The sequence below is a fragment of the Bos indicus x Bos taurus genome, chromosome X (genome assembly GCF_003369695.1).
Source record: "Bos indicus x Bos taurus breed Angus x Brahman F1 hybrid chromosome X, Bos_hybrid_MaternalHap_v2.0, whole genome shotgun sequence".
Lineage (NCBI taxonomy): Eukaryota > Metazoa > Chordata > Mammalia > Artiodactyla > Bovidae > Bos > Bos indicus x Bos taurus.
This window is the reverse complement of record NC_040105.1, coordinates 36155788-36181885: the sequence shown is the minus strand read 5'-3', so window position 1 is coordinate 36181885 and position 26098 is coordinate 36155788. Positions and strand designations below refer to the sequence as shown.

General features: G+C 43.0%; 1 non-coding gene across 1 annotated transcript; it reads left to right on the top strand.

Moving 5' to 3' along the window:
- The first annotated feature begins 22902 nt into the window (after window positions 1-22902).
- LOC113888245 lies at window positions 22903-23009 on the top strand. The gene has a single exon (XR_003509885.1). It is a non-coding gene; the product is annotated as a U6 spliceosomal RNA (small nuclear RNA).
- Window positions 23010-26098: the final 3089 nt, after the last annotated feature.

Sequence of the window (26098 nt, the reverse complement as noted above, 5' to 3'; positions counted from 1 at the left end):
ATTATTTACATCTGAATAACTCTGGTTGCCTAAGAAGCAAATGTGAACAGGGCAGATACAAGAAAAGCTCTGAAAGCAGTGCATGGTACAGAGGATAATATTTCATATATTTTCACGTATTTCAAAAAAGAAATGTATCTGAATTAGTTGCTATTTTGTGAGAACCTGAAAATTAAAGTAGGAGAAGATCTAACTTCTCTCAAGCATAATCTTACTAAGCATCTGATTCCTCTTACCAAATATCCCACTTGTGGATATTCCATATCAATTCAGGTATTATACAACCCAATCTGACTGTGAGATTTAGGCCTCAGAAAACTCACATGATTAAACATCAATATTCAATTCACTAGAGCCTAGGCTCAGGCTGTCCTGACACTTAACACTAAATGTTGAAGGAGGAAAACTTAGAGTTCTAAAGTTCAAATAAGTATATATTATAATGGAAAGGTTGCAGCAAAAATAAAAGTTAAGCCTGCAGAGAGTTGGCCAAGCTGTTAAAAGCATGGAACATATATAAGTTAAATCAATTTTTCATACATTGAGTATTTCAAAATTGAAACCAGAAATAAGATGATTTAAAATGCCTAAGAGTTTACTTATTTGAATTTTCATTTACTTGAAAAATAGAATAAATTTCTCACTATAAGTCACCTGACTTTATATTATGAGATAATGGAGGAATCTGTTATCTTAATCCAATATCCAAAAACATGTGGAAATTTTATACTACATTTATTGTAAGCAAAAAGAGTTCTAGCTACAAGTCATATGTTTGCTTAGGTATACATGTGACTTGAGTCAAATCTGTACCAGCTCCAGGCTTGGTTACGGGGGGAGGTGCCAGCTGTTATTGCAAATCTTCAGCAGGACTCCTTCCCTTCCTAATCCATGTGAATGATGCTGCTTGTAGCACAAATACATTCCCACATAAAAGAAGAAATCAAGTTCCTGGGGACTTCAAAAAAGAAATCAGGAGCTAAAAAATGAGAATGTGGCAGCCTGCAGTCAAAAATTTGGTTGAAAAGAAAGAGCATTTCTGGACAAGGATTACAATTCTAAAGAGATAGAATCAATGATTCCCAGCATGCCATAGATCTACCTGCCCATTATCTTGACATCTTTCATTATAACTAGTCATTTTTAAAAACTGGGTCAAACCACATATACAGTAAAATATCATAATACTAAATAAATAGCTCAACATGTTTTTGAGATTCATTCTTATTGATATTGAGAACTGCAAAAACAAAGAAACAAACAAACAAAAAACTCTCTTGACACGTAACAACTCAATTTAAATTCCTGCACTAAAAAACCTGACAAAACTCTAGCATGGCATCTAAGAGCTTAAGGCCGTGTCCCTAGGATGACTCCAGCTCCCCTTAAAATGCCTGCCTGAGGAAGCTCTAGACTGTTAAGAGAAACTGTTTCAGCAAAAACCTGGCAGTAGACAGACAATCTTGTAAACTCCTCTCTTAGAGCAACTGTTATAGCCAAATGCTCTGGAAAGCAAACTCATTCCGAAGGACAGCATGGATAGTGGAGTGCAGATTATTACACAGGCAGGTCCAAGGCAGAGTTTCCTCTTTAGCCAGGGACCCCTAACGACTTTTGTGAAAACCTTATATACCTTAAGTGTACCTGCTCAAGCCCACATCCCCCAATTCCTTAAACCTAGCCTGGAAAATGCTAAAGGGAGATACAATCAGGTTACAGCCATGATTCATAATCAGAAGGGTCAGCTGGTTATACATTGTAGCCTACACCAATGGGGGCCATAAAGATTACAAAGGTGATTGACTACATAGGGGATTATTACATTCTTTCTGGCGATGGGAAATCCTGGTATGGAATCTGGTGTTTACTGGTCTGGGAGGCCTGTTAGGCCATAGGTATGTTATCTCCATGGCTATCAGGCACATAGTCCAAAGTTCACTGAAAATGCAAGCAGGCTTATAGCCCAAAGTTCACTGGGAATGTACGATGAAGTTTCCTTCTTTTTCAAGATGGAGTCAGCTTACCCTGTTCCTTCCCTCCTTAATTCACCCCTCTTGATGCTCTCAACTTCCAGTGTAAGCATCACTCATCAGGATGTACTGAATTTTAGGCTTCCTGGTATATATTTGGGTACATGAAGTCAGCTTCTGTGATACAAAGTTAACAACACATTGGAGAATACAAGGTCCACATAACAGAATCAACAGAACAACTATAACCATGGTTGATAGTTTTCCACCAATCACCCTTTACCCATGATAGAACAGAAGTCCAAAAAGGAAGATCATCAGACATAGCTTTTACTTGATCTTTCATGTCATCTAGAGTGGCTGATATATTGCCAGATAAATCAGGAATATATACACAACATTCAGCTTTGATTATAGCACAGGTCCCTCCTTTAGCGGCTGTAAGTATGTCTAAAGCCATTCTATTTTGAATTACCACTTTTCTCATTTGTATTTGTTCAGTAGTTAGTGTTTGAATAGCTCTTAGGCTGTCATTTAGGGCTCTTTGGGTGAAATTAGAGCTTCAACTCTAATCATTACGTCCTTAGTGCCCAATGAGGGAACAAACAGAGCAGCCAAATAAACATACCAATGGAAAATTGATCGTGACCATCTGGCCTGTAGAGAGGGTAAATTTAAAGGCTCTTGTATTGTTGACCTGATGTTTCCATGGGCAAAGGCCAGAACTAAAGTACACCTCCCTATCCATCCTGGGGGCAGCCAAGGCCATCACATAACCAATGGGTGCCGTTAGGAGCAATGCACCTGATTCTGGGGCTGAGTTCCCAGTCTGTCCCGGACCATTGGGTGGATTGACTGGGATCATAAGTAACTTTATAGGTCTTATGGCACTGTTCTGTCCGTCAAAAGCCTATTGGTTTTAAATTCTTTTTATCTATTATTCGGTTATTATATCCAATATTGTGTACATCTTGTTCCCAGCAAATTATAACAACTTGGCCCTTTTCTGGAGTAATCCACATGTATTCATCCTATATCTGGTAAAATTGGTCAAAGTATCAGTTATCGGTCAAAATATTAGTCAAAATATTGTTTGGACTTACTGGCTGTCACGTAATACTGAGAAGCATTTTCTGAGCTAAGAGTATAATTTAAATGTATCCCATGGCTGTTTGTCAGATCACTGGCCTTTTAATTGTACCAATGGGTAGTGGCAGCTGTGATTACAGTTTCTATACAAGATTTTTGTTGTTTTGCCTGATGCAAAAAAATCACATAAGCTAGGCATATCACCCCTCCGTAGAGGTGATACCCATCACAGGAGTCCATCCATGACAGACATGGGCATGGCTCCACACACCCAGCAGTTAGATTTTTTATGGAAGTCAGTACAGGAACGTGCCCATGAAATGAAAACATTGTCTTGTGCTGAAACTATAGCTAGTCTCAAGAGAATCCCAGCAAGTCCTTGAAGCAGCAGTTGATTGTAGAGCTTCATCTCTTCTTTAAGATGATTTTGGTTTCATGGGGATCAACGGTGTCCTTTTGCGTAGTCCACTCGGCATCCTCCGGGTCTGCGTGGTATGCTCTTTTCACCCTTGTGTGGTGGATCCAGGGAGTGACACCTGCAACTTTAGCTGCTGTATGTGTAGTTAGAATAACAGTATATGGACCCTTCCAATGTGGGGCCAAGGATTCAGGTTTCCAGTCCTTGACCCACACCTGATCACCAGGCATGAACTCATGAATCTGTTCCCCAAGCGGGAACGGTACCCTTTATTGTACAAACTTAAGTTACCTGATTTATTACCTTACCCAGTTGTTGCATCTGCTGTGAAATCCCATTCCCCCTTACCTGTGGCCAACTTGCCAACACCATCTTACTATGGGAGGGGGTCTCCCACAGACAGTTTCATAAGGAGAATAAGGGGTTATTCTCTTATGAGGGGTTACCCTTAATTTGAGTAAGGCTGCCAGAAGCAAGTCCATCCTTGATTAGTCAGTCTCTATGATCCATTTTGAAAGTGTCTCTTTAAGAGTTTGGTTGGTTCTTTCCACCATTCCAGAACTCTGGGGCCTATATGCCATATCCACTTGATATTTGAGCTTTACATATCTGTTGAATTAAGTCAACTAAAAAGGCAAGGCCGTTGTCTGATCCTATACTGGTTGGGAACCCGAATCTGGGGATTATTTCTCGAAGTAGACAGTGAGCCATTTCATTTGCTTTTTTAGTTCAGGTAGCAAAGGCCTCCACCCATCCTCTGAAAGAACATACCAGTAAATAACGATAGTGTCATTACGGTTTCATCTCAGCAAAGTCCACTTATAAATGTTCAAAGGGTAGAGTGCCTTTTAACTGTATTCCTGGAGGTTTTTGTTTATGTCCAGGGGCAGCATTGACCTGTGAGCAAGCAGAACTGTTCTGGAATTCCATTCTACATAAGGAGGAAAGTCATGGAATTAAGAAATATTTTCAAATTAATTTTTCCATTTTTTCATGTCCCAAGTGAGTTGCCTGGTGAACCTGAGACACCAGTGTGGGGTCTAATGCCTCAGGAACCAGTAACCCGCCATCCAGCAGTCCCCACCAACCTTTGTCATTTTGGGTGGCCCTTTGTGCTTCAGCCAGCTGGTCTTAGGCCGGGGTATATTGTGAGAGAGTCAAAGTTAACTCAGGCATTTTTGACAGTACAAAGGTTCTGATAGATCCCCCACCAGCAGCCCCGAATTTCTCAGCCACGTGTTTTGTGGCTTTATCTGCTAGTCAGTTTCCCGATGCTTGTGGGGTGTCTTCCTTTTGGTGACCCCGACAGTGCATCACTGCTACCTTTTCAGGTTCCCATACAGCATCTAATAGAGTCAAGATTTCCTCCTTGTTTTTAACGTCCTTTCCGTTGGCTGTCAGAAGACCTCTCTCTTTATATAAAGCCCCATGTACATGCAAAGTAGCAAAAGCACACCTAGAGTCTGTGTAAACCTTTGTCTTCTTACCTTTTGACAGCTGGAGGGCTCATTGAGCAGACCAGTATGATGGCAGAGAGCTAGGCTCAACGATGGTTTCTTCCATGACTACTGCATATCCCGACAGTCATTGTCCTTGTTTCACCAGGCTGGTGCCATAGGCGTACAGGACCAAATCTGGGTCCAGGATTGGCTGGTCTCTCAAGTCAGGTCTGCTGGCATAAACTTCTTCTAGGATTTCTTTGCAATCATTTGAGGGCCCACTTTCTCCCACAGGAAGGAGAGTGGCTGGATTCAGGGCCTGACAAGGCTCGATAGTAACATGGGGGTTCTCACATAACAGTCCCTGGTATTAAGTAATCTGTGATGTTGACAACCATTTATGGGGGTCCCCTCACAGGAGAGTGTTGACCTCATGGGGAACTTTTATGATCAAGTCTTGGCCCAAAGTCAGCCCGGTTGCCTCCAGGACCAGTAAGGCAACCACAGCAACTGCCCATTAGCATCCTGGCCACCCAGTGGCAACACTGTCCAGCTGTTTCGAGAGGCCACGGGTCTGTCCCATGTCCACATAGTCTGGGACAACACTCCCATAGCCACCTTGTCCTCTTCAGTCACATAAAGAGTAAACAGCTTAGCAAGGTATTGCAGACCCAAAGCAAATGCTGACATAATTGCCAACTTTAGTTCCTCAAAAGCCTGTTGCTGTCTCTCATTCCAATTTAGTGAATCTCCTTCTGGTCCAGTTAGGAGTTCATATAACGGCTGGGCCATCTGGGAACAGCCCAGAATCCAAATCCTACAAAACCTAGTGGCTCCCAAGAACTCTCAGACCTGTTGTCTGCTTCTTGGTTGTGGGATTCTCAAAATGACCTCTTTTCTGGACTGGTCTAACAGCCTCGTGCCTCCTCTCAGAACAAACCCCAAATATCTTACCTCCTCTTTGCAGAATCTATGCCTTCTTTTTCAAGACTCATTAGTCAGACTCTATCAACAGCTCTAGTAAAGCCTTGGTCCCTTCCCAGCAGCCTTCTCCATTCTTGGCAGCTAAAAGCAAACAGCATCCGAACCTCTCTGGCTGGAATGAGTCCAGGTCGGAAGCCAAGGCTTCCCCAAAGATGGTTGGTAAATTCTTAAATCCTTGTGGGAGGCAAGTCCAGGTGAACTGTTGTTTGGTGCCCCCTGCTGGGTCTTCCCATTCAAAAGCAAAAATGGGTTGAGACACCAGGGCGAGGTGTATACAGAAGGCATCCTTGAGATCTAAATAAGTACAGTTCTTAGCACTGGTTGGGAGGAGGCTAAGTAAAGTATAGGGGTTAGGAACAGTGGGATGTAGAGTCATGGTGGCCTGATTGACCAGTCTGACCCTGATTGGCCAGTCTGAGGTCCTGCACAGGTCCTGTCCTGTCCCTCTTCTTTCTTGACTGGTAGGATCAGTGTGTTCCAGGCTGACTGGCATTCAATCAGGATGCCCACCTCTTTCAGTCTGTTTATATCTAACAAAATGCCCACTTGAGCCTTTAGTGATGATGGGTACCGACATTTTCTGACTGGGGTGGCACCAGGTTTGAGTTCTTTTACCACTGGGGCTTGTTTTGCAAGCCTGGGCGGGGGGTTGTCTTCCACCTAGACCTCAGGGAATTGTTGAGTTCTCTCTCTCTCTCAACCGTTTGGCCCGTCCGGCTTCCCTTCCGGGAGATTGTGCAACTTCCATTCATCTTGTGGGGTTACCGAGAGGGACAGTAAATAGGTGGTTGAGCCCACTCAAAGAGTGGGTCTTTTGTGGGGAGAAAAGATCACTTGTGCCCCTAATTTAGACAGCAAGTCTCTTCCCAACAAAGGTACTGGGCATTCAGGGATGTATAGAAATTCACGAGTCACTTGGTGTCCCCCCATCTGACATTTTCAGGGTAGGCAGAATGGCCTAATTAGAACGGCTCTTCCCCAGTTACCCCTGCTATAGCAGTGGCCTTTTTTGAGAGGGGTGCCACCGGTTGGGACACCACTGACATTTCTACTCCAGTGTCCACCATAAGGTCAATAATTTAGTCCCCCACTTTTAATTTTACCATGTGCTCTTGGGAATCTGCATCTTTGAGCCCCAGCACCCCTATTCAGTCTCTAGTCCAGCCAGCCCTATAACAGCCGATGCTAAACCCTTTTCCCTGCTATTTTGGGGGCATTCATTTTTCCAGTGGCTGAAGCCTCAGCATTGGGCACGTTGATTTGGTTGTAGGGCGACTTCGGGCCTTCTTGTAGAGGACCTGCCGTGAGGCTAGTTCTGGTTGAGAGGGGGCTGGGGAGGTCTAAGGAGAGACCTTCCCAGGGCTGCAGCCAGTACTGCGACCCTCTGGCCTGCCCTCTTATTATCTTCTCTCCACCTTTTCTAAACTTCCCTTTTTGTCTCCACGTCTCTATTCCTGAATACCCTATCAGCGATCTCAATTATTTGTGAGCTACTCATGGCCAATACCCTGTCTACCTTTTGAAGCTTGCGTCTGATATCGGGGTAGGCTTGAGACACAAAGACTGCATTTATCACCATCTGAGATCCAGTGGCCTCTGGATCTATTGGCATTTAAGGTCTCTAGGCCTCGCACCGTCTTTCGTAGAACTCAGAGGGTGATTCAGTCTCCCTTTGAATCACTTCAGAGGGTTTTGTCATATTCATAGGTTTTTGGACCTGTCTCTTGTGGCCTTGTAGAATAGCTGCCCGAAATCTCTCCAAGTGGCCCCTTCCTTCCTGTGTTATAGTCCCAATTGGGCCTCTCACCAGGGGCGGCTAGTTCTGCCCACCACTGTGGGTTTACGGTACCCTCAGGTGCCATTTCTCCTAGCCACTTTCTAGCCTCCATTAGGATCCTGTGTCTTTCTTCAGTGCTGAAAAGGGAGACTAGTAGTGGGTTTACGTCAGCCCATGTAGGGCAGTAGGTTTGAAAAATAGTTTCCATTCGTCTAATCATACCTTGTGGCTCCCCTGGGTATGGTGGAGTGTGTTTTTGCCAGTTTAATATATCTGTAGAAGAAAACGGTTGGTAATAATAGGCTACAGGAGGCTGGTGGTAGTGTCCGTCTGCGTCCTGAACCGAGGGCTGTTGTACCTCTCTGACGGGCATCTGCAGTGAGGTTTTTTCCCCCATTCCTTAGTGGAACACAGCCTCTGTCTAATTCCTGTATTTCCTGCCCCCTATTTGTCTGTACTCACCGGGAGGGGCGGTTACAGCTTGGGAGGTTCCGGCTGAGAAAGAATCCTGGGGGTGTTGACCAGAGGCTCCTACCACTGGGACTGGAGCCTGCCAGAATGGCAGCTCTTTGATCTCTGAGGAAAGTTGGCAGAGGAGCAGTGGCTGCTGCAGGAACTTCACCTGGCCCTAGATTGGGCATTAAGGCGCCCTCTGGTCCTAGTGGAGCACTGGGGGACAGGCGTGTCATCAACCAGTATGGGAGAGGGGCAGGTCACCCCCATCCAAATCCTGCAGAATTTCCTTTTTATCATTAATCAATTTTTGTGCCATTAATATTGTTCCTTTCCCTTTCTTGATATAGAATCTCGTCCAAGGAGGGGGTTCTTGAGCTAACTCTAGCCATGAGTCAATATATAGAAATTGATCTGGATGTCCAGACTTTCCGATGACTATGGCATAAACTATTTTTACTGCATGTAAGTCCACGGTGCCCTCTGGTGGCCATCCTAATCCCATAGAGGGCCATTTGACCTCAAAGAGTATGCAGAGGTGGTTAGGCATCATCTTCACCCCATCAGTTCAGTTCAGTTCAGTTCAGTCACTCAGTTGTGTCCGACTCTTTGCGACCCCATGAACTGCAGCACGCCAGGCCTTCCTGTCCATCACCAACTCCTGGAGTCCACCCAAACCCACGTCCATCGAGTCGGTGATGCCATCCAACCATCTCATCCTCTGTCGTCCCCTTCTCCTCTTGCCCTCAATCTTTCCCAGCATCAGGGTCTTTTCAAATGAGTCAGCTCTTCACATCAGGTAGCCAAAGTATTAGAGTTTCAGCTTCAACATCAGTCCTTCCAATGAACACCCAGGACTGATCTCCTTTAGGATGGACTGGTTGGATCTCCTTGAAGTACAAGGGACTCTCAAGAGTCTTCTCCAACACCACAGTTCAAAAGCATCAATTCTTCGGCGCTCAGCCTTCTTTATAGTCCAACACTCACATCCATATATGACCACCGGAAAAACCATAGCCTTGACTAGATGGACCATTGTTGGCAAAGTAATGTGGGTCTGCTTCATCCCATAGTCTCCTCCAAATCCTTTCTTAAAATTTTTAATCATGCACTCCAATACACTTGCCTTAGATTCACTTCCCCCTGTCTTGCTTACCTTCTCGGATCTTCTTTCTTTCCTTTTCGTTCTGTCTACGAAGTTCTCAGTACCCTATGTACTTCTGATATTTACACTCAATGAAACACTTAAATTGCCATTCCATCTCCTTCCTAATTGGGGTGAGAAGAGCCTTACCTGCCAGATCCCAGAGGGAAAAGGGGGATCAACATGTCTTCACCTACCAATGGGCACAGCTGAACCAGAACACCACATGGTCCAGGACTATTTCTCCCTTAACTTTTAAAGTCCATTCTGCCTTGGTGGGCTTGATTGGGTGTTGATGAAAACACAGATGGATTAAATATCCCAAGTCTCATGCCATCTCCGGAAAAGCCAATTATACTCACTTATGCATCCCCCTCCTATCCTGGCAATTCTGAGGGGATCAAGAATTTCACAGCAGGTAGGACATCTCCTTGGGAGGGCAAAATACAAGCATACAAAGACCAAGTTTCTTCCCCTAGAAGCCCCTTCACAATTGCCCAGTAATGGTTTACCCCCAGACAACATGGACACCACCTTCTTTGTGACATTCACACTCCTGCTTCCCCAAAACTTTCTCGCATTTGTCCAGTAAGAATCTATCTCAGAACAATGTGGATAACCACCTCTTTGTGACAGTCGCAGTCCGCGTGCTTCCTGTTTCCTCCCAGGGGGTTGATCGGGCCCCCTCTTCCACCCTGCTGGGTGGGAACCTCCTTACCTGAGTGCTCAGTTGCCCTGCGGCCATCCACTATCCACCAACGTGAAAGGTCTGGGTGTCGAGGAATGGAATCTTTCCAGAGGGGTGAGGCACCTTCCTCCCCTCTAGAAGATCTGAGCCACAAGGCCTCAGAGGAGCCCTAAGTGGGACTTGTCTCCTCAAATTGAGGCGCTTCCCAGACAACACACCAAATGTTATAACCAAATGCTCCAGGAAGCAAACTCACTCAGAAGGACAGTGTGGATAGTGGAGTGCAGTTTATTATACCAGCAGGTCTGAGGCAGAGTTTCCTCTTTAGCCAGGGACTCTTACCGACTTTTGTGAAAACCTTATATATCTTAAGCGTACCTGCTCAAGCCCACATCCCCAAATTCCTTAAACCTAGCCTGGAAAATGTTAACAGGAGATACAATCAGGTTTACAGCCATGATTCATAATCAGAAGGGTCAGCTGGTTATACATTGTGCTGTAAGATGGAGTTTCCTTCTTTTTCAAGATGGAGTCAGCTCGGCCTGTTCCTTTCCTCCTTCACAATTACTTTAGAAAGTGTGCAGTTATAAATCCTTTCCTTGTCCCTTTGAGATATAAATCTTCCAGTACCCAGAATGATCTCCTCAATGTCCTGAGAGCCATTTCTTTGAAATGTATACATTCAATGAGATGAATTTTAATTTTGGTCTCTGTTGCCAAGGAGGGTAAGGTCCTAATTTTAGTGAGTACCTTACTCCAACTTGTACCACTGACTCTTCATAAAGGTATGAGAAGCTTGTCTCTCTTCTGGAAGGCAGCTCTGCTCACCACTCTATCACTAACACGAGAAATTTGTTTTTCCTCTGGATGAGCACCAATTAGTAAAGCCAGATGGCCTAGTCCTATGGACCAAATCCCCCCTTAATGCTCTCAGTGTCTTTTATTTAGCACATCCAAGCCTTTATAGTCTCCTGTCTTCTGTTTTGGTGGAGTTGAGTTCAGACACTGTTTTCTCTCCTATTACAATAGTTATTACTGCACAAAATCTATCTTTACTGCCTAAACTAGTGTCTGACTTTATTTATCTTTCACATTATATACTTATGCTGTTAAGTGAATTTCATGAGAAGAATATGCCACTCATTAATTTACTCACAAGCTGCAATCAAAATTTCCAGGAGAAATATCAATAACCTCAGATATGCAGATGACAGCACACTTATGGCAGAAAGCAAAGAACTCAAGAGCCTCTTAATGAAAGTGAAAGAGGACAGTGAAAAGCTGGGTTAAAACTCAACATTCAGAAAACTAAGATCATGGTATCTGGTCCCATCACTTCATTGCAAATAGATGGGGAAATAGTAGAAACAGTGGCAGACTACATTTCTGGGGGCTCCAAAATCACTGCAGATGGTGACGGCAGCCGTGAAATTAAAAGACGCTTACTCCTTGGAAGAAAAGTTATGACCAACCTAGGCTGCAGTCCATGGGGTCACAAAGAGTCGGACATGACTGAGCGACTTCCCTTTCACTTTTCACTTTCATGCATTGGAGAAGGAAATAGCAACCCACTCCAGCATTCTTGTCTGGAGAATCCCAGGGACAGAGGAGCCTGGTGGGCTGCCATCTATGGGGTCCCACAGAGTCTGACACGACTGAAGTGACTTAGCAGCAGGAGCAGCAGACGGCACATTAAAAAGCAGAGACATTACTTTGCCAACAAAGGTCCATCTAGTCAAAGCTCTGGTTTTTCCAGTAGTCATGTATGGATGTGAGAGTTGGACTATAAAGAAAGCTGAGCGCTAAAGAATTGATGCTTTTGAACTATAGTGTTGGAGAATATCCCTTGGACAGCAAGGAGATCCAACCAGTCCATCCTAAATAAAATCAGTCCTGAATATTCATTGGAAGGACTGATGCTGAAGCTGACAGTCCAACACTTTGGCCACCTGATGCGAAGAACTGACTCATTTGAGAAGACACTGATGCTGGGAAAGATTGAAGGCAGGAGGAGAAGGGGATGACAGAGGATGAAATGGTTGGATGGTATTACTGACTCAATGAACAAGACTGAGTAAACTCCAGGAGTTGGTAATGGACAGGAAAGCCTGGCATGCTGCAGTCCATGAGATTGCAAAGAGTCGGATACAACTGAGCGACTGAACTGAACTGAACTCATCATTGGCTTTTAACTCAGTCTCTAAGAAGCCATTGTAAACTGAGCAAAGACAATTCATTTGTACCTGATTATTACATTGTTTGGGTAAACATAGGTGAACTCCAATAGTGAGAGACAGAACAGTTTCTCTAGGTCTCCTCTCCTAAGACCTCACCACTAAATTGCTATGGTAAAAATCATAAATAATATTCTGTTATACAAACAACATTTATGAGAAAGTAAGCATAACTTGGTCCTTTTAGGTATTCAGTAAACACTTTGCTTCAAGTTTCTACATAAGATAGAAATGACTCCTCTAAAAGCAGCTGCACTCAAGAACCAGACATAATCACAGACCTGGGGGTCAGTCTAAAAGGCATAGGATCCTGGCTTCTCTAGACCTCTTATCCCAATTCATGCAAAGCCAGAAATATAGATATTATTTCTAGCCAATCTACACATATTGAAACCACTCAAGCCAGCAATTATGATCATTCCTTATATTATACTAATTAATAAGCCATCTGGTGCTGATCAGAGATGAAGAGATGAAGACAGTTGAAGGGCCCAGCAGAGCCTGAAATTTCTGAATATTGACTCTGAAATGCTAAGTAATAAGGCCCAGTAGTGAATTCTCTTGAATTGAGGCCTCAGATGCTCACTAGTGATCTCCAAGGTGTAGACCGAAAACTAACACACACAAATACACGCAGACAAAATACATATTACACAAGACATATTTTAAAATTAATTATAGGCCACACAAGAAATTTTCTTATAGCATCCAAATCCAAACTGCTAAAACAGAACTAATCTCTACATTAAGGAATTAGCCCAGGGAGGCTGCTCTTCTTGAAAGATAGAGGGTACCTGTAGTTGTTCATTTGGCTAATCAGGTCCTAGCTTCTCAGCTCTGGTCATCTCTTGAAAGAATCAAAAGGTGAGAGACAGACAGCAAATTGTTATCTGTTAGTACAGCATATTGTTGATCTAGAGCCCCTGGCATTTAATTCTGAAAACAGTGGGAATATTTTCGATATTCATTAGTTTTGTCACAACACTTGGTGGCTTTTACAGAAATTGTTAATTTACTGGCTCTGAAATTGGATGGTAAAGCTCATACAACTGGGAATTGGGCAAACTAGGGTGGGTCCTGAGACTCAGCTCTATTCCATGTGTCTCATTTGGGTCCCAGGTTGGGGAAAGCTTTCTCATGCTCTAAGTGTGAGAGGGCAAGCAGAAACACATGAGGCCTTCTTGAGTCTAGATTTGGAAATGGCTCTCATTCGTATCTGTCTACACATGGTAGGACAAAGCAAGTCAGCAGGTCAAGCTGAAAGTCAAGGGCCAGGGAGGGGCACTCTGTCCACGATGAGGCCACTGTAAGGTGGTAGATAAGGAGGGCTGCAACATTTTGAGTCTGCCCTTCAGCTGCCATAGTCTCTCCACAAACCCAAACATACTCCTGCCTTTCACTGAATTAATGATTCCCCCTTTACATTTACAACTGCTAAAACATCATTGACAAAAAAGTACAGAGATTTTTTAAATTTTTGGTACTGTTTTCCATTTTACGTATAAACAAGCCTGCAGCACCTCTCAGGACCTGATTCAGATTCTGTTCTACAAAAATGTTAATTATTCATTCATTTGACAATTAAATATAGAGTACCTAATATATACAGAACATCAAGTGAAGCAGTGTGAGAAATGCAGATGGTTCAGATGTACATTCTTTCTCAATGATCTTGAGGGTTTGGGGTTGATGCTGGGAGCTTCATGTGGGAGTAGCATCAAGTATGGAAATACAGTGGAGGTTTTACAACCATCAGTTTGGGACTCAAGCAATCCAAGATTTGTGTCTCAGCCCCACCATTTCAGGCAAGCTATTTACCCTCTTCCTGTGTTAGTTTCGTTGTTGCTCTTTAGTCACTTAGTCATGTCTGACTCTGCGACCCATGGACTGAAGCCCACCAAGCTTTTCTCTTCACGGGACTTCCCAGGCAAGAATACTGGAGTGGGTTGCCATTTCCTTTTAGTTTTAGCTACTGACAAATAAATAAGAATATTTACTTCACAGATAAATTTTGAAAATATATAATCTATGCCTGCCACTGATAAGTGCCTATTAATAGCCATAAAAGGCAACAAGGTTACTTGGACCAGACTGGGCATCACTTTCCTGCCAGGGAGCTCTAAAAGCATTTCTTCCTCCATTCTGCTGTCTCAGTACTCCTGTGCTAATTTCTGTTCATGTTCAACAGCACGGACAAGCTTTGTAATAACAATCTGTAAAACCCAAACCATAGGAAGACAGATCTTTTTCAGGGTTGTGCCCTGTAATGCAACTAATTATTAAAAATTCTCAAGTACCTTTCTGAAGAAATGATGATGTAGATCCTAGCTGGAATAGAACTAGAAAACCTGGATAGAACATTTATTTCACCATCCTGATCCTGTGCTAGTGATTCATAGCACAGTCCAATTGGTTGGAAAACCACAGAAGCAATGTGGTCCAGAATGACAAGCAATTGAGTTTCTAGAATCTCACTGACTGAGAAAACATATTTTCAATATGCATTAACCAGGAGACAGGGCCACTCCAAAATAAAACAAATAAGCAAGCAGCTCATGTGAATTTAGGGTGAGTTTTCACAAGCATTACTCCCTCTTTATGTTGGAGCTTGGTCCCTAGTGAACCCCTTTAGGGGTAATGGTCAGTCTCTGCCTTCCCCACCCTGTGAAGGAAGTAGGAGGCTGGGACAGTTACTAACAAGGATGTTGGCATTATCAGGATTATGGAAGAGATGGGATGGGAAAAAAAGATGGGGGGGAAGTCTCAGAGATTGAGCAGGGTGAGCAGGAGAGTGGATGATGGGAGCTGTAGACAATGTTACAGATGACTGCTATGAGAATCAAAAAAAAAGCAGTTTTTTTTTTTTTTTAATGTGTATAAATTTTCCCTCCAAAACTGGCACCCATATTATTTTTAAAAATCTGTGCTTGAGAAATAGTTTAATAATATCAGTTTTGTAAATATGCACATAGTACATAATATTCTAAAACTTTAGTCTCTGTCATTTTTGAAGGGATTATCCCCTAGTCTAGCAGATACCATAGAGACATTTCCATTTAGCAGACACTGTACCCTTTAATAAATCAATACGTATTTTAAAAAAATTGGCACCTCCCTAACCAGTATGGTACCATTAATCCACAAACTCTCTCCCTTTCTACCATGAGACACTAATACCAGGGTCTCCTGCATTGCAGGCAGATTCTTTACCAACTGGGCTATGAGGGAAGCCCCAGGTGCCATGAAAAGATTTGCCAAATAACAGTATTCTAATTTTGTCTACATCTTTGAAAAATAAATTTGTTAAAGCAAGGTGTGGTATAATAAAGAATATATCTGGTTCATCCTCTACCACTCCCCCTTGCCCTTCCTGGCATAGAACTTCAAAAATCCTTGAAATTTCTACAGTTATAGGATTGTCTTTGTTATCTTAATGAGGTGACTCATGGTGGGCCCCTAGGTAGCTTCAGGATGGGGGCTGGTCACCAGAAAGACCAACCATCAGGTGGTTAAGTTGGAACTTTGGGCTATTTCAACCTCTGGGGAACGTACTGGGTTGCAGATTGAGTTCAGTCTTGTAGCTAATGATTTAATCAATCTGGCTGAGATAATGAAACCCAAATAAAAACTTTGGAGGTGAAAGCTAAGAGGAATTTCTTGGCTGGTGAACACACTGATATGCAGGGTATGGGGTGGAGGGTCATGAGCCCTTACTCCATAGGTAGAGGGTATGGAAATTCTGCATTCTAGACTCTTCCAAACCATGTCCTACATATACCCTTTTTAATAAAAATATGACCATTAAAACAGAGCTTTCAGAGAGCTCTGAGTTGTTCAAGTCAATTATTGAACCTGAGCAAGTTAGGGGAATCCTCAGATTTACAGCTCATTGTTCAGAAATGGAGTGGACCCTGAGAATTGCTTGCTGGTGCTTGAATTAAGGATAATCTTGTGGAGGACTGAACCCTTAAGTCTGTGGAGTCTAATGGTAACTCCAGGTAGCTAGTATTAGAACTGCATTGCAGTACCCCTGCTTAGGGTAGAAATAGAGCACAAAATCTTCAGTTTTCTCTTAGACATATAAGATGAAAAAAGTATACTATCAGACATAATTTACTTATTGAATAATTCCCATTTAGCTTTAGAGACACCAAAAGTCTAGCAAGTGATGTCTTCGAAGATTCAGAATCAGGGCTACCTTTTTAAATAGTAAAAAGTACCCTGCCAGCTAGACTCTAATCCTGTCCTAAATAGAGACCAAAGGAAATAGCATAAGGGTTTTCACTGCTTTGCAGATACATGGCACTTCTCTAATTTTATTTTTTTTTAATGTACAGAAAACATCATGCAAGTGATTTATATCTCATAAAACTTTTGATTGCTGCCACTAAATTGTCTGGCAAACACCCATGAAACAGTTGAGGACTGGAAAACATCCATGCGGAGGGCTCACTCCATCCAAGTTTTGTGCAAGTTGGGCTTCATAAGATATAATCAACTCTTGGTTATTGCTTTGTACCCCAATATTAGTTCCCCAAAGCCACAGAATCTCCCTAAGAGCTACATGTGTAGACTTTTTACTTACCGGCTGGCCTGGACACATTCAGCAGATCCAACAGACAGGCATTTCTTACTTCCCCTTAGTCAGGTCCCAATCAGAGTTAAAGGAGGATTTAGTTCCTTAAGAAATTATTTCTACTGTGAGAGCCACTCACTATTTTTGCTTTACTTTTTAAACCTAGTAGACTGGGAGCTTGCCTAGTGGCTCAGTGGTAAAAGAACCTACCTGCCAAAGCAGGAGACACAGGTTCGGTCCCTGGTCCGGGAAGTTCCCACATGCCATGGAGCAACTAAGCCAGGGCACCACAACTGATGAGCCTGTGCTCTGGAGCCTGGGAACAGCAACTACTGAAGCTCACATGCCCTAGAGCCTGCGCTCTGCAACAAGAGAAGCCATGGCAATGAACAGCATGTGTATTGCAACTAGAGAAAAGCCCATGAAAAAACGAATATCCAGCACATCCATAAATAAATAAATAAAATTATTTTAAAAAATTAGCAGATTGGATCAATAGATTGGTTGAACCAACAGGCTGGAATTATCAATTTAAAAAGACAATAGCATTTCAGGAAAGCAACTGACTGTCATAGAATTAATTAATCTTGAACAAAATTGGGCAGTGTCAATTTAGAATTCAGTCCTTCCTGTATTTCCTTTTCATTGCTTTCTCAACTCGGAGGTTTCAAGACTTGAGGCTCCCAACGCCTCCCCCAGAATAATTTATGCTCTGAATCCATAATTTTTCCCTTTGCCCTCTTCACTTATCCATACCCTGGTCGAATTTGTGACTATTTCTCACTAACTGAGAGAAAAGAAAAAAAAAACTTTCCTGATGTACTAAAGGGCTTCCCTGGTGGCTCAGCTGGTAAAAAGCCCACCTGCAATACAGGAGACCCCAGTTCAATTCCTGGGTCGGGAAGATCCGCTGGAGAAGGGATAGGCTGTGCACTCCAGTATTCTTGGGCTTCCCTGGTGGTTCAGCTGGTAAAGAATCCGCCTGCAATGAGGAAGATCTGGGTTCGATCCTTGGGTTGTGAAGATCCCCTGAAGAAGGGAAAGGCTACCCACTCCAGTATTCTGGCCTGGAGAATTCCATGGACTGTATAGTCCATGGGGTCGCAAAGAGTTGGACACAACTGAGCAAGATGTACTAAATGATAAGAAAGTGCTTATTACATATCATAAAAAGCTTTTAAACTAAGAGCCACATTTTGGGATAAGGAGAGAGAGGGGAGGGACTTTGTGAGATTATATCCTTTAAGTCAGAATGTCTCAAATAGCATGCATCAAAATCGCCTGCTTTACAGCATATTCCTGGGTCATACTCTCAGACTCTCTGATGTAGTAGGTCTGGGTTAGGTTCAGAGAATCCACATTTCCAACAAACCCTGAGGTGAGGCAGACGCCGCTAATCCAGTGAGCACACGTTGAGAACCACTGCTTTAAATTAACCAGGGGGGTGAGTGGGGCTCAAGAGGGAGGGGATATGTGTATACATATAGCTAATTTAGGGCTTCCCTAGTGGATCAGACATAAAGCATTTGCCTGCAATGCAGAAGACTTGGGTTCCATCCCTGGTTGGGAAGATCTCATGGAGGAGGGAATGGCAACCCTCTCCAGCATTCTTGCCTGGAGGATTCCATGGACACAGGAGCCTAGCAGGTTATAATCCATGGGGTTGCAAAGAGTAGGACATGACTGAGTGACCGACACACACACATAGCTGATTCACCTTGCTGTACAGCAGAAACTAACACAACACTGTAACACAAATATACTCCAATATTAAAATAGAGCAAATAAAATAAATATTTTAAAAGCAAATCTCAAAGAAAAATTAATTAACCTGCTGACTGCATAATCTAAGCATTCGAATGCAAATATGAGCAATAATCTGGAATTTTCTATCCAAACTTTCTAGTCAAAATTTGGGATTTTGTTGTAACAGTCTCGAGCTGCTATTGGGAGAAGAGTACTATATTGGGTTAAGATCTGTATTTGATGTCTGCTCAGCTACTCACTGGGAGTAGTGTCATGAAAATGCTCTTTTAAATCTCCAAGGCTGTCTTCTGTATTTGAATAATCAGAAAATAAATCCAGGCATTCAAATTCATTGTGGGGCTCAAAAAACAAAACACAAGCTTCCAGGTAAACTATCAAGTGTCCTACACATAGTATATGGTTGGCCTTCCTTATCTATGGATGTAGAAACTGTGGGAAGGAGGGCTAGCTGGGCTATACCACTTTATGTACAGGACTTGAGCATGTCTGCATTTCAGGATCTGCAGGGGTCCTGAAACCAGTTTTAGCAGATACCTCAGATATGCAGATGACCCCACCCTTATGGCAGAAAGTGAAGAGGAACTAAAAAGCCTCTTGATGAAAGTGAAAGAGGAGAGTGAAAAAAGTTGGCTTAAAGCTCAACATTGAGAAAACTAAGATTATGGCATCTGGTCCCATCACTTCATGGCAGATAGATAGGGAAACAGTGGAAACAGTGTCAGACTTTATTTTTGGGGGCTCCAAAATCACTGCAGATGGTGATTGCAGCCATGAAATTAAAAGACACTTACTCCTTGGAAGGAAAGTTATGACCAACCTAGATAGCATATTGAAAAACAGAGATATTACCTTGCCAACAAAGGTCCGTCTAATCAAGGCTATGGTTTTTCCAGGAGTCATGTATGGATGTGAGAGTTGGACTGTGAAGAAAGCTGAGCGCCAAAGAGTTAATGCTTTTGAACTGTGGTGTTGGAGAAGACTTGAGAGTCCCTTGGACTGCAAGAAGATCCAACCAGTCCATCCTAAAGGAGATCAGTCCTGGATGTTCATTGGAAGGACTGATGCTGAAGCCGAAACTCCAGTACTTTGGCCACCTGACGTGAAGAGCTGACTCATTGGAAAAGACCCTGATGCTGGGAGGGATTGGGGGCAGGAGGAGAAGGGGATGACAGAGGATGAGATGGCTGGATAGCATCACCGACTCGATGGACGTGAGTTTGAGTGAACTCCGAGAGTTGGTGATGGACAGGGAGGCCTGGCGTGCTGTGATTCATGGGGTCGCAAAGAGTAGGACACGATTGAGTGACTGAACTGAACTGAACTGAAGGGTTGATTATAATGGTCCTAAAGTAAGTGCTTTCCCCAAGTAGCTATCAAGAATGAAATGACAGGGACTTCCCAGGTGGTCCTGTGGCTAAGACTCTGCACTCCCAATGCAGGGGGCTGGGGTTCGATCCCTGGTCAAGGACTATCCCACATGCTGCAACTAAGAGTTCATATGCTCCAACTAAAGATCCGAGTGCCGCAACCAAGACCCTGCACAGGCAACATAAAAAGAAAAAAGAATGAAATGACAAAGGTTCAAGCCCTGTCTTCTGAAAATTAGAGCTACTTGTGCTCCCTGTGTCATTCACAAACTCTTTTTTTTCTTAAGTGTACAAGAAACACTACTAAGCTTTGACAGGAGGCTTTTGATGCCCAGAGGAGCCTCCTGCACAGCACAGATCTTTGTAAAATAGAGAGAAACTCTCTGACATCCTACATATTCCAAGGGGAGCCCTAGTCCCTGTCATGGAAAATCTGTAAGAACACCTGTACAATCTTTATTAGTGTCAATGTGTTCAGAATCAGAACAGAGCTGCATGAACGTAAGTCATTGAACGTATGCAATTCCATTTTTTCACCTCATCCCTCCTATGGCACTTAAAGACTGTTTCGATGGATATTTAAATTCTCATTTTGTTAACTGAGGTCTATGCTAATTGCCCAAGACTCATTTTCCAGTAGCACCGTGTTGCTACATTCCATTATCGCAAAGTTTAACTGAATTATTAAAATAACACTCTAAGTTTGTTTCTGAAAAATAAACAAATAATTGGGGAAGAGGGAGAGAATTCCCTGTGATGATAGCACACACTGCTATACATTCCATTTGTTTGTTAGACTCCAAATCCCATGCTTATAGTCTCTATACCACCAACCCCTGAAAACAGGCAGCTTTCAAGGAATACAGGTCCAGATCCTGGACCATCTGAGAGGAGCCATTGTATGTCCCTGTAACAATTCTCTAATGCTAGAGCTAAGGGCTTCTCAAGTGGCTCAGTGGTAAAGAATCCACCTGCCAATGCAGGAGGCTCAGGTCCAAACCCTGGGTCAGGAAGATCCCCTGGAGGAGGAAATGGCAAACCACTCCAGTATTCTTGCCTGGAAAATTGCATGAGCAGAGGATCCTGGTGGGCTACAGTACATGGGGTTGCAAGGAGTCAGACATGACTGAGTACTCATGCTGCCTTAGCTAGCCTTAAGGCAGAAACAAGTGGTGTCTCTACAAAGGACAATTTCAACTCCTTGGAAGCAGTTCTTGCTGGCAGCAGCCCTTGTAGAAAGTAGAATTGCACATGAAGAGATGGCTTTTTTTTTTCTCACCCGGTAAGGTCCCTAACACTCATTTCCCTAACATAGGAGTGAGTGAACACTCAGGTGCTGAATAAAGGGACACAAGATTCCATACAGAGCTGAAAAGAACTGAGGTGGGGTAGTGAACTCAAATCATGTGATGCCATGGCCCCACTCACCTGTTGACACAACAAATGAGATTGTAGGTCCTAAAGAGACAAACTGTGAGACAAACTAAGACAAACTGTGAGGCTGGAGAAGACTCCTGAGAGTCCCTTGGACCGCAAGGAGATCCATCCAGTCAATCCTAAAGGAAATCAACCCTGAATATTTACAGGAAGGACTGATGCTGAAGCTCCAATGCTTTGGCCACCTGATGCGAAGAGCTGACTCACTGGAAAAGACCCTGATACTGGGAAAGATTGAAGGCAGGAGAAGGGGATGACAGAGGATGAGATGGTTGGATGGAATCACTGACTCAATTGACATGAGTTTGAGCAAGCTCTGGGAGATGGTGAGGGACCGGGAAGCCTAGCATGCTGCAGTCCATGGCGTCACAAAGAGTCGGACACAACTGAGCGACTGAACTACAACAAAAAAGAAAGAAAGAGACAAGAGTAGAGCCATTTTGGAAAAGGACCAGGGAAGGGCCTTGGGCAAAACAGGTTGTGTAAGCTAAAGAACAAAGGCCCTGGGCGTCTGAGTCCCAGAAACAAAAACCTGGCTGACAAGAAAAAAAAAAAAAAAAAAAATTATCTCTGTTACACTAAGGAGTATACCCTGCTGCCAGAAGACAAGCTCAACTATAAATTTTAACCGTATCAGTTTCTGGGTTATCTTGCAGAAAATTATCATTCATTTCTTTCCCCTCACAGAAGCACTCCCTATAGAGTCACCTATTGCTGATCAAAGAAGCTTGACAATTTCTAGAAATTATCAGTGATCATGAGACAAGCCCTCCCTTTTGTCATAAAAGCAACTTGTCCCTTCTACTCGGGGAGCTGGCTCTTTTCCTTCTCCCTTGTGCACAAGCTGTCTCTTCTAATAAAAAGCTTTGCTTGCCTAAGGGTCATGTAGAAGCGATATTCATTTCCATGGTCTTACTGTCCAAGAAGAATCTGGAAAGGGCCTGGTATCTCCAACAGGCATAGGGAAAGCTCAGAAAATATGGGAGGAAGGGGAGGAGAAAGCTACAATTTCACTTACATATTTCCTCATCAGAACTTCATCTTGACTTCTGGGATTCCCATGCTATAGCTCCAAGAATATCTCTCATCAGAGGGGGGCAACCCAAAGCCGCCAAGGACAATCGATGAAGGCACTTGAGAATGTGACCATATTTGGAAATAGGGTCTTTGCTGACATTCAAGTTAAGGTGGGTCATCAAAGTGGGCCCTAATCCAATATGATTGTGTCCTTAAAAAAAAAAAAAAAAACACATAATTGAACAGAGATAAACACAGAAAAAGGAAGAACATCATGTAAACATTAAGGGAGAGGTTAGGGTCATGGATCTACCAGTTAAGGAATGCCAAACACTGTCAGCAAACCAACAGAAGCAAGAAGACAGGCATAAGACGGCTTTGTCCTCACAGCCCCCAGAAGGAACCTTGCTAACACCTTGATCTTGGGCTTAAAGCTTCCAGAATTGTGAGAAAATAAACATTTGTTGTTTAAGCCACACAGTTTGATACTTTGTTACAGCAGGTATAAGAAAGGAATACAATGATCACAACCAGGATTGCCCATGCTCCCTTGGTCAGCCCATACACTAACACTGGAACGATACAGACAAGATTAGCATGGCCCCTGCGCAAGGATGACACACAAATTCAGGGAGTGTTCTATATTTTGGAGAATGAGCTGGAAGATTAGGTTTGATATCCATACACTCTCTCTCTCTTAAGTCACTTCAGTCGTGTCCGACTCCATGCGACCCCATAGACGGCAGCCCACCAGGCAAGAACACTGGAGTGGGTTGCCATTTCCTTCTCCAATGCATGAAAATGAAAAGTGAAAGTGAAGTCGCTCAGTCATGTCCGACCCTCAGCGACCCCATGGACCTCAGCCCACTAGGCTCCTCTGTCCATGGGATTTTCCAGGCAAGAGTACTGGAGTGGGGTGCCATTGCCTTCTCCGATACATACACTACCATGTGTAAAATAGATAGTAGGAACCTGTGGAATAGCACAGGGAGCTCAGCTCAGTGCTCTGTGATGACCTAGAGGGGAGGGGAGGGGAGGGAGGCTCAAGAGGGAGGGATATATGTATACTTACAGCTGATTCACACTGTCGGTACTGCAGAAACTAACACAGCACTGTAAAGCATTATCCTACAATTAAAAATAAAAGAGACTAGGATTGGCCTAGATATCAGCAGAATTGTCAAGTACTCTATTCATCCTGGCCTTTCTTTATCAGCCCGATTTCCCATTTGAGGTACCAATGTCTCAGAGCTAACCCCTCTGCTGTAAGTTTGACAGCACCCTTCTGCTGTTTCAAAATTCACTTGCAAACTCTTTCTGGTTATAACATGTGTTAGAAGATATTCAGGGAATGCAATCTTTATACTGTGAGTTCATTCATTAAGTTAACAAATGGGTTGCATGCATCTACTATTTAAAAGTCAGTCTTCCAGGTGCTGGGCATGTACCATTGAACAAGGGAAAAAAAAAAAAATCCCTGTCCTCACAAGAGTTTATATTCTAGCGGATTTATAATCTGGACTAGAACTCAATCCCCAAATCCTTATGTTAGACCAAAAAGTGAAATGTGTTTATTCTCAAAAAGAATAAATTCTAATTAAATCCATCTTTCTCAAAGTACCTTACAGGAAACCTCCATCAGAATCTCTTAACATGCTTGTCCAAATAAAGATTATTGGGCTTCACAGTAGGCCCACTCAGTTAAACTCTAGAGGGTGAGGGTGTAGTAATTTTAACATTCTTAACATGAATGTCCCCTAATCTTAGTCCTTTCTCTAGACTAAGAAGAAGGAGGTAGAGGTCTGAGATCTCAAAGGGAATGAAGCTAATTCACAGGGAGATGGAATGAGTTCATGTTTCATAAACAAATGTTTACTGGGCATCCAAAGACAATGGGACACAGAGAGGACACCAATCAAATAGGCTTTACTAGATTTCTCGCTGTCTATCACTTTATTATGGTTTTCTATAACTGTGGGCTTCCCAGGTGGCTCAGTGGCAAATGCAGATTTGATCTCTGAGTTAGGAAGATCCCCTGGAGGAGGAAATGGCAACCCACTCCAGTATTCTTGCCTGGGAAATCCCATGGACAGAAGAGCCTGATGGGCTACAGTCCAAGGGGTCACAAAGAGCTGGACACAACTGCGCACGCACACGCACATAAGTCTAGGTGATAGCTCCTTCCTGGGACAGGTCACCTATTTTAAATGTTTTTTTTCAGGCTGTAAGAAGGAAGTAAATGGTTCTTGAGTCTTTTGGGCCTTGTTTATTTTCAGCTAAAAATAATCCACATGCCAGAGTGACACATCTGGGGGTGGCCCACCCTGAACCCCACCACTGGTCTATTAGCATAGAAAATACAGTCAATGTCAGTCATTAGCAATGATTTCAGCTAATCAAAGTAAACCAATCTTTACTCTAGCTGAAATTCATTCAGCTATTAAAGTTAGCATCAAATAAAAAAACAGAAGAAACAAGCAAAAAATTAAAACAAAAAACTCCACCCCCAAATCTCTATCACAAAAGAGATTTCTAAATAGGCTCTTTGTATGTCATTGCATTTGGAATTCGAATTTAATTTGCATTTATCTCATGATTAAGCCTTTTGGAAAACAGACTGACATTTCAATAAATTTTGAGTAGCCTTGAAGCAGAATTTCTTACAGAGACTCCAAGAAGTTCATTAATCCATACCCTAAAGGACTCTGTGCCCCTGGGTAGAGACCTTTCTCATGTAAAAAGTCGTCAATAGGGCGCAATCTATCAAGATGTAAGGTTGCCATGAAATATTGGTAAAACCCAGTCCCATTCCCCACATTCACTTTAATAGTTTGGTTTCTGCAGGTAGGTGGGGCAATTAACCGACAAAGGAATTGCTCAGACCACACAGGAAATCTGCTTCAGTTCAATCACTTATTCCTGAATGTTATCATTTGACAAAAATCTGACATAATAGTTCTACCCAACTTTCCCCATTTCTGTTTCATCCAAAACACTGGCAATATGAAGCACAAAGGTGAAGGCTTATTTGTAAAGATGAATAATTTAAAATGAGTTGGGACATAGGTTTCAAAGAATTCACAGAATTCAGAGCTCATAACTGGAAATTGAATGAATGCTTAGCTTTAGAGTGTCTTGGTAACTGTGATATATATTCCACCTTCACATGTAAAACAGATTATAAGTAAGATTAATAGATTAAGAAGAACATTCATCTTTGCTAAATAGGTCAGTATCATTCTGAACACTCTACACACAAATATGAAGTCAAAGCATTCATCTCTACAGGTAAAAAGTATTCTGGTCACCAATACCCGTTTTGGGACAGGGAGAGCGGGGTGTGTGTGGAGGGTTTCCTCACACCAATAAGCAATTCTCTGTGACACCAGCTGGGTGTCCCACAATTCAACTCACTTCTGACACTGCTGCTGCTGCTGCTGCTAAGTCGCTTCATTCATGTCCGACTCTGTGCGACCCCATAGACGGCAGCTCACCAAGCTCCACTGTCCCTGGGATTCTCCAGGCAAGAACACTGGAGTGGGTTGCCATTTCCTTCTTCACTTCTGACACTACCTACCTTAAAATAGCATCCGATTCCTGGGTTATGGGGTCAGTACTACAAAACTGCTACCCTAATGCAGAAGCCAGTTCCAAACCCAGGTTATCGCCTGTGCTTCTGACTAGCTATAGATCCGAGATTCCAATGACTGCCTCCTTCCTTGGGTCCAATTAATTTGC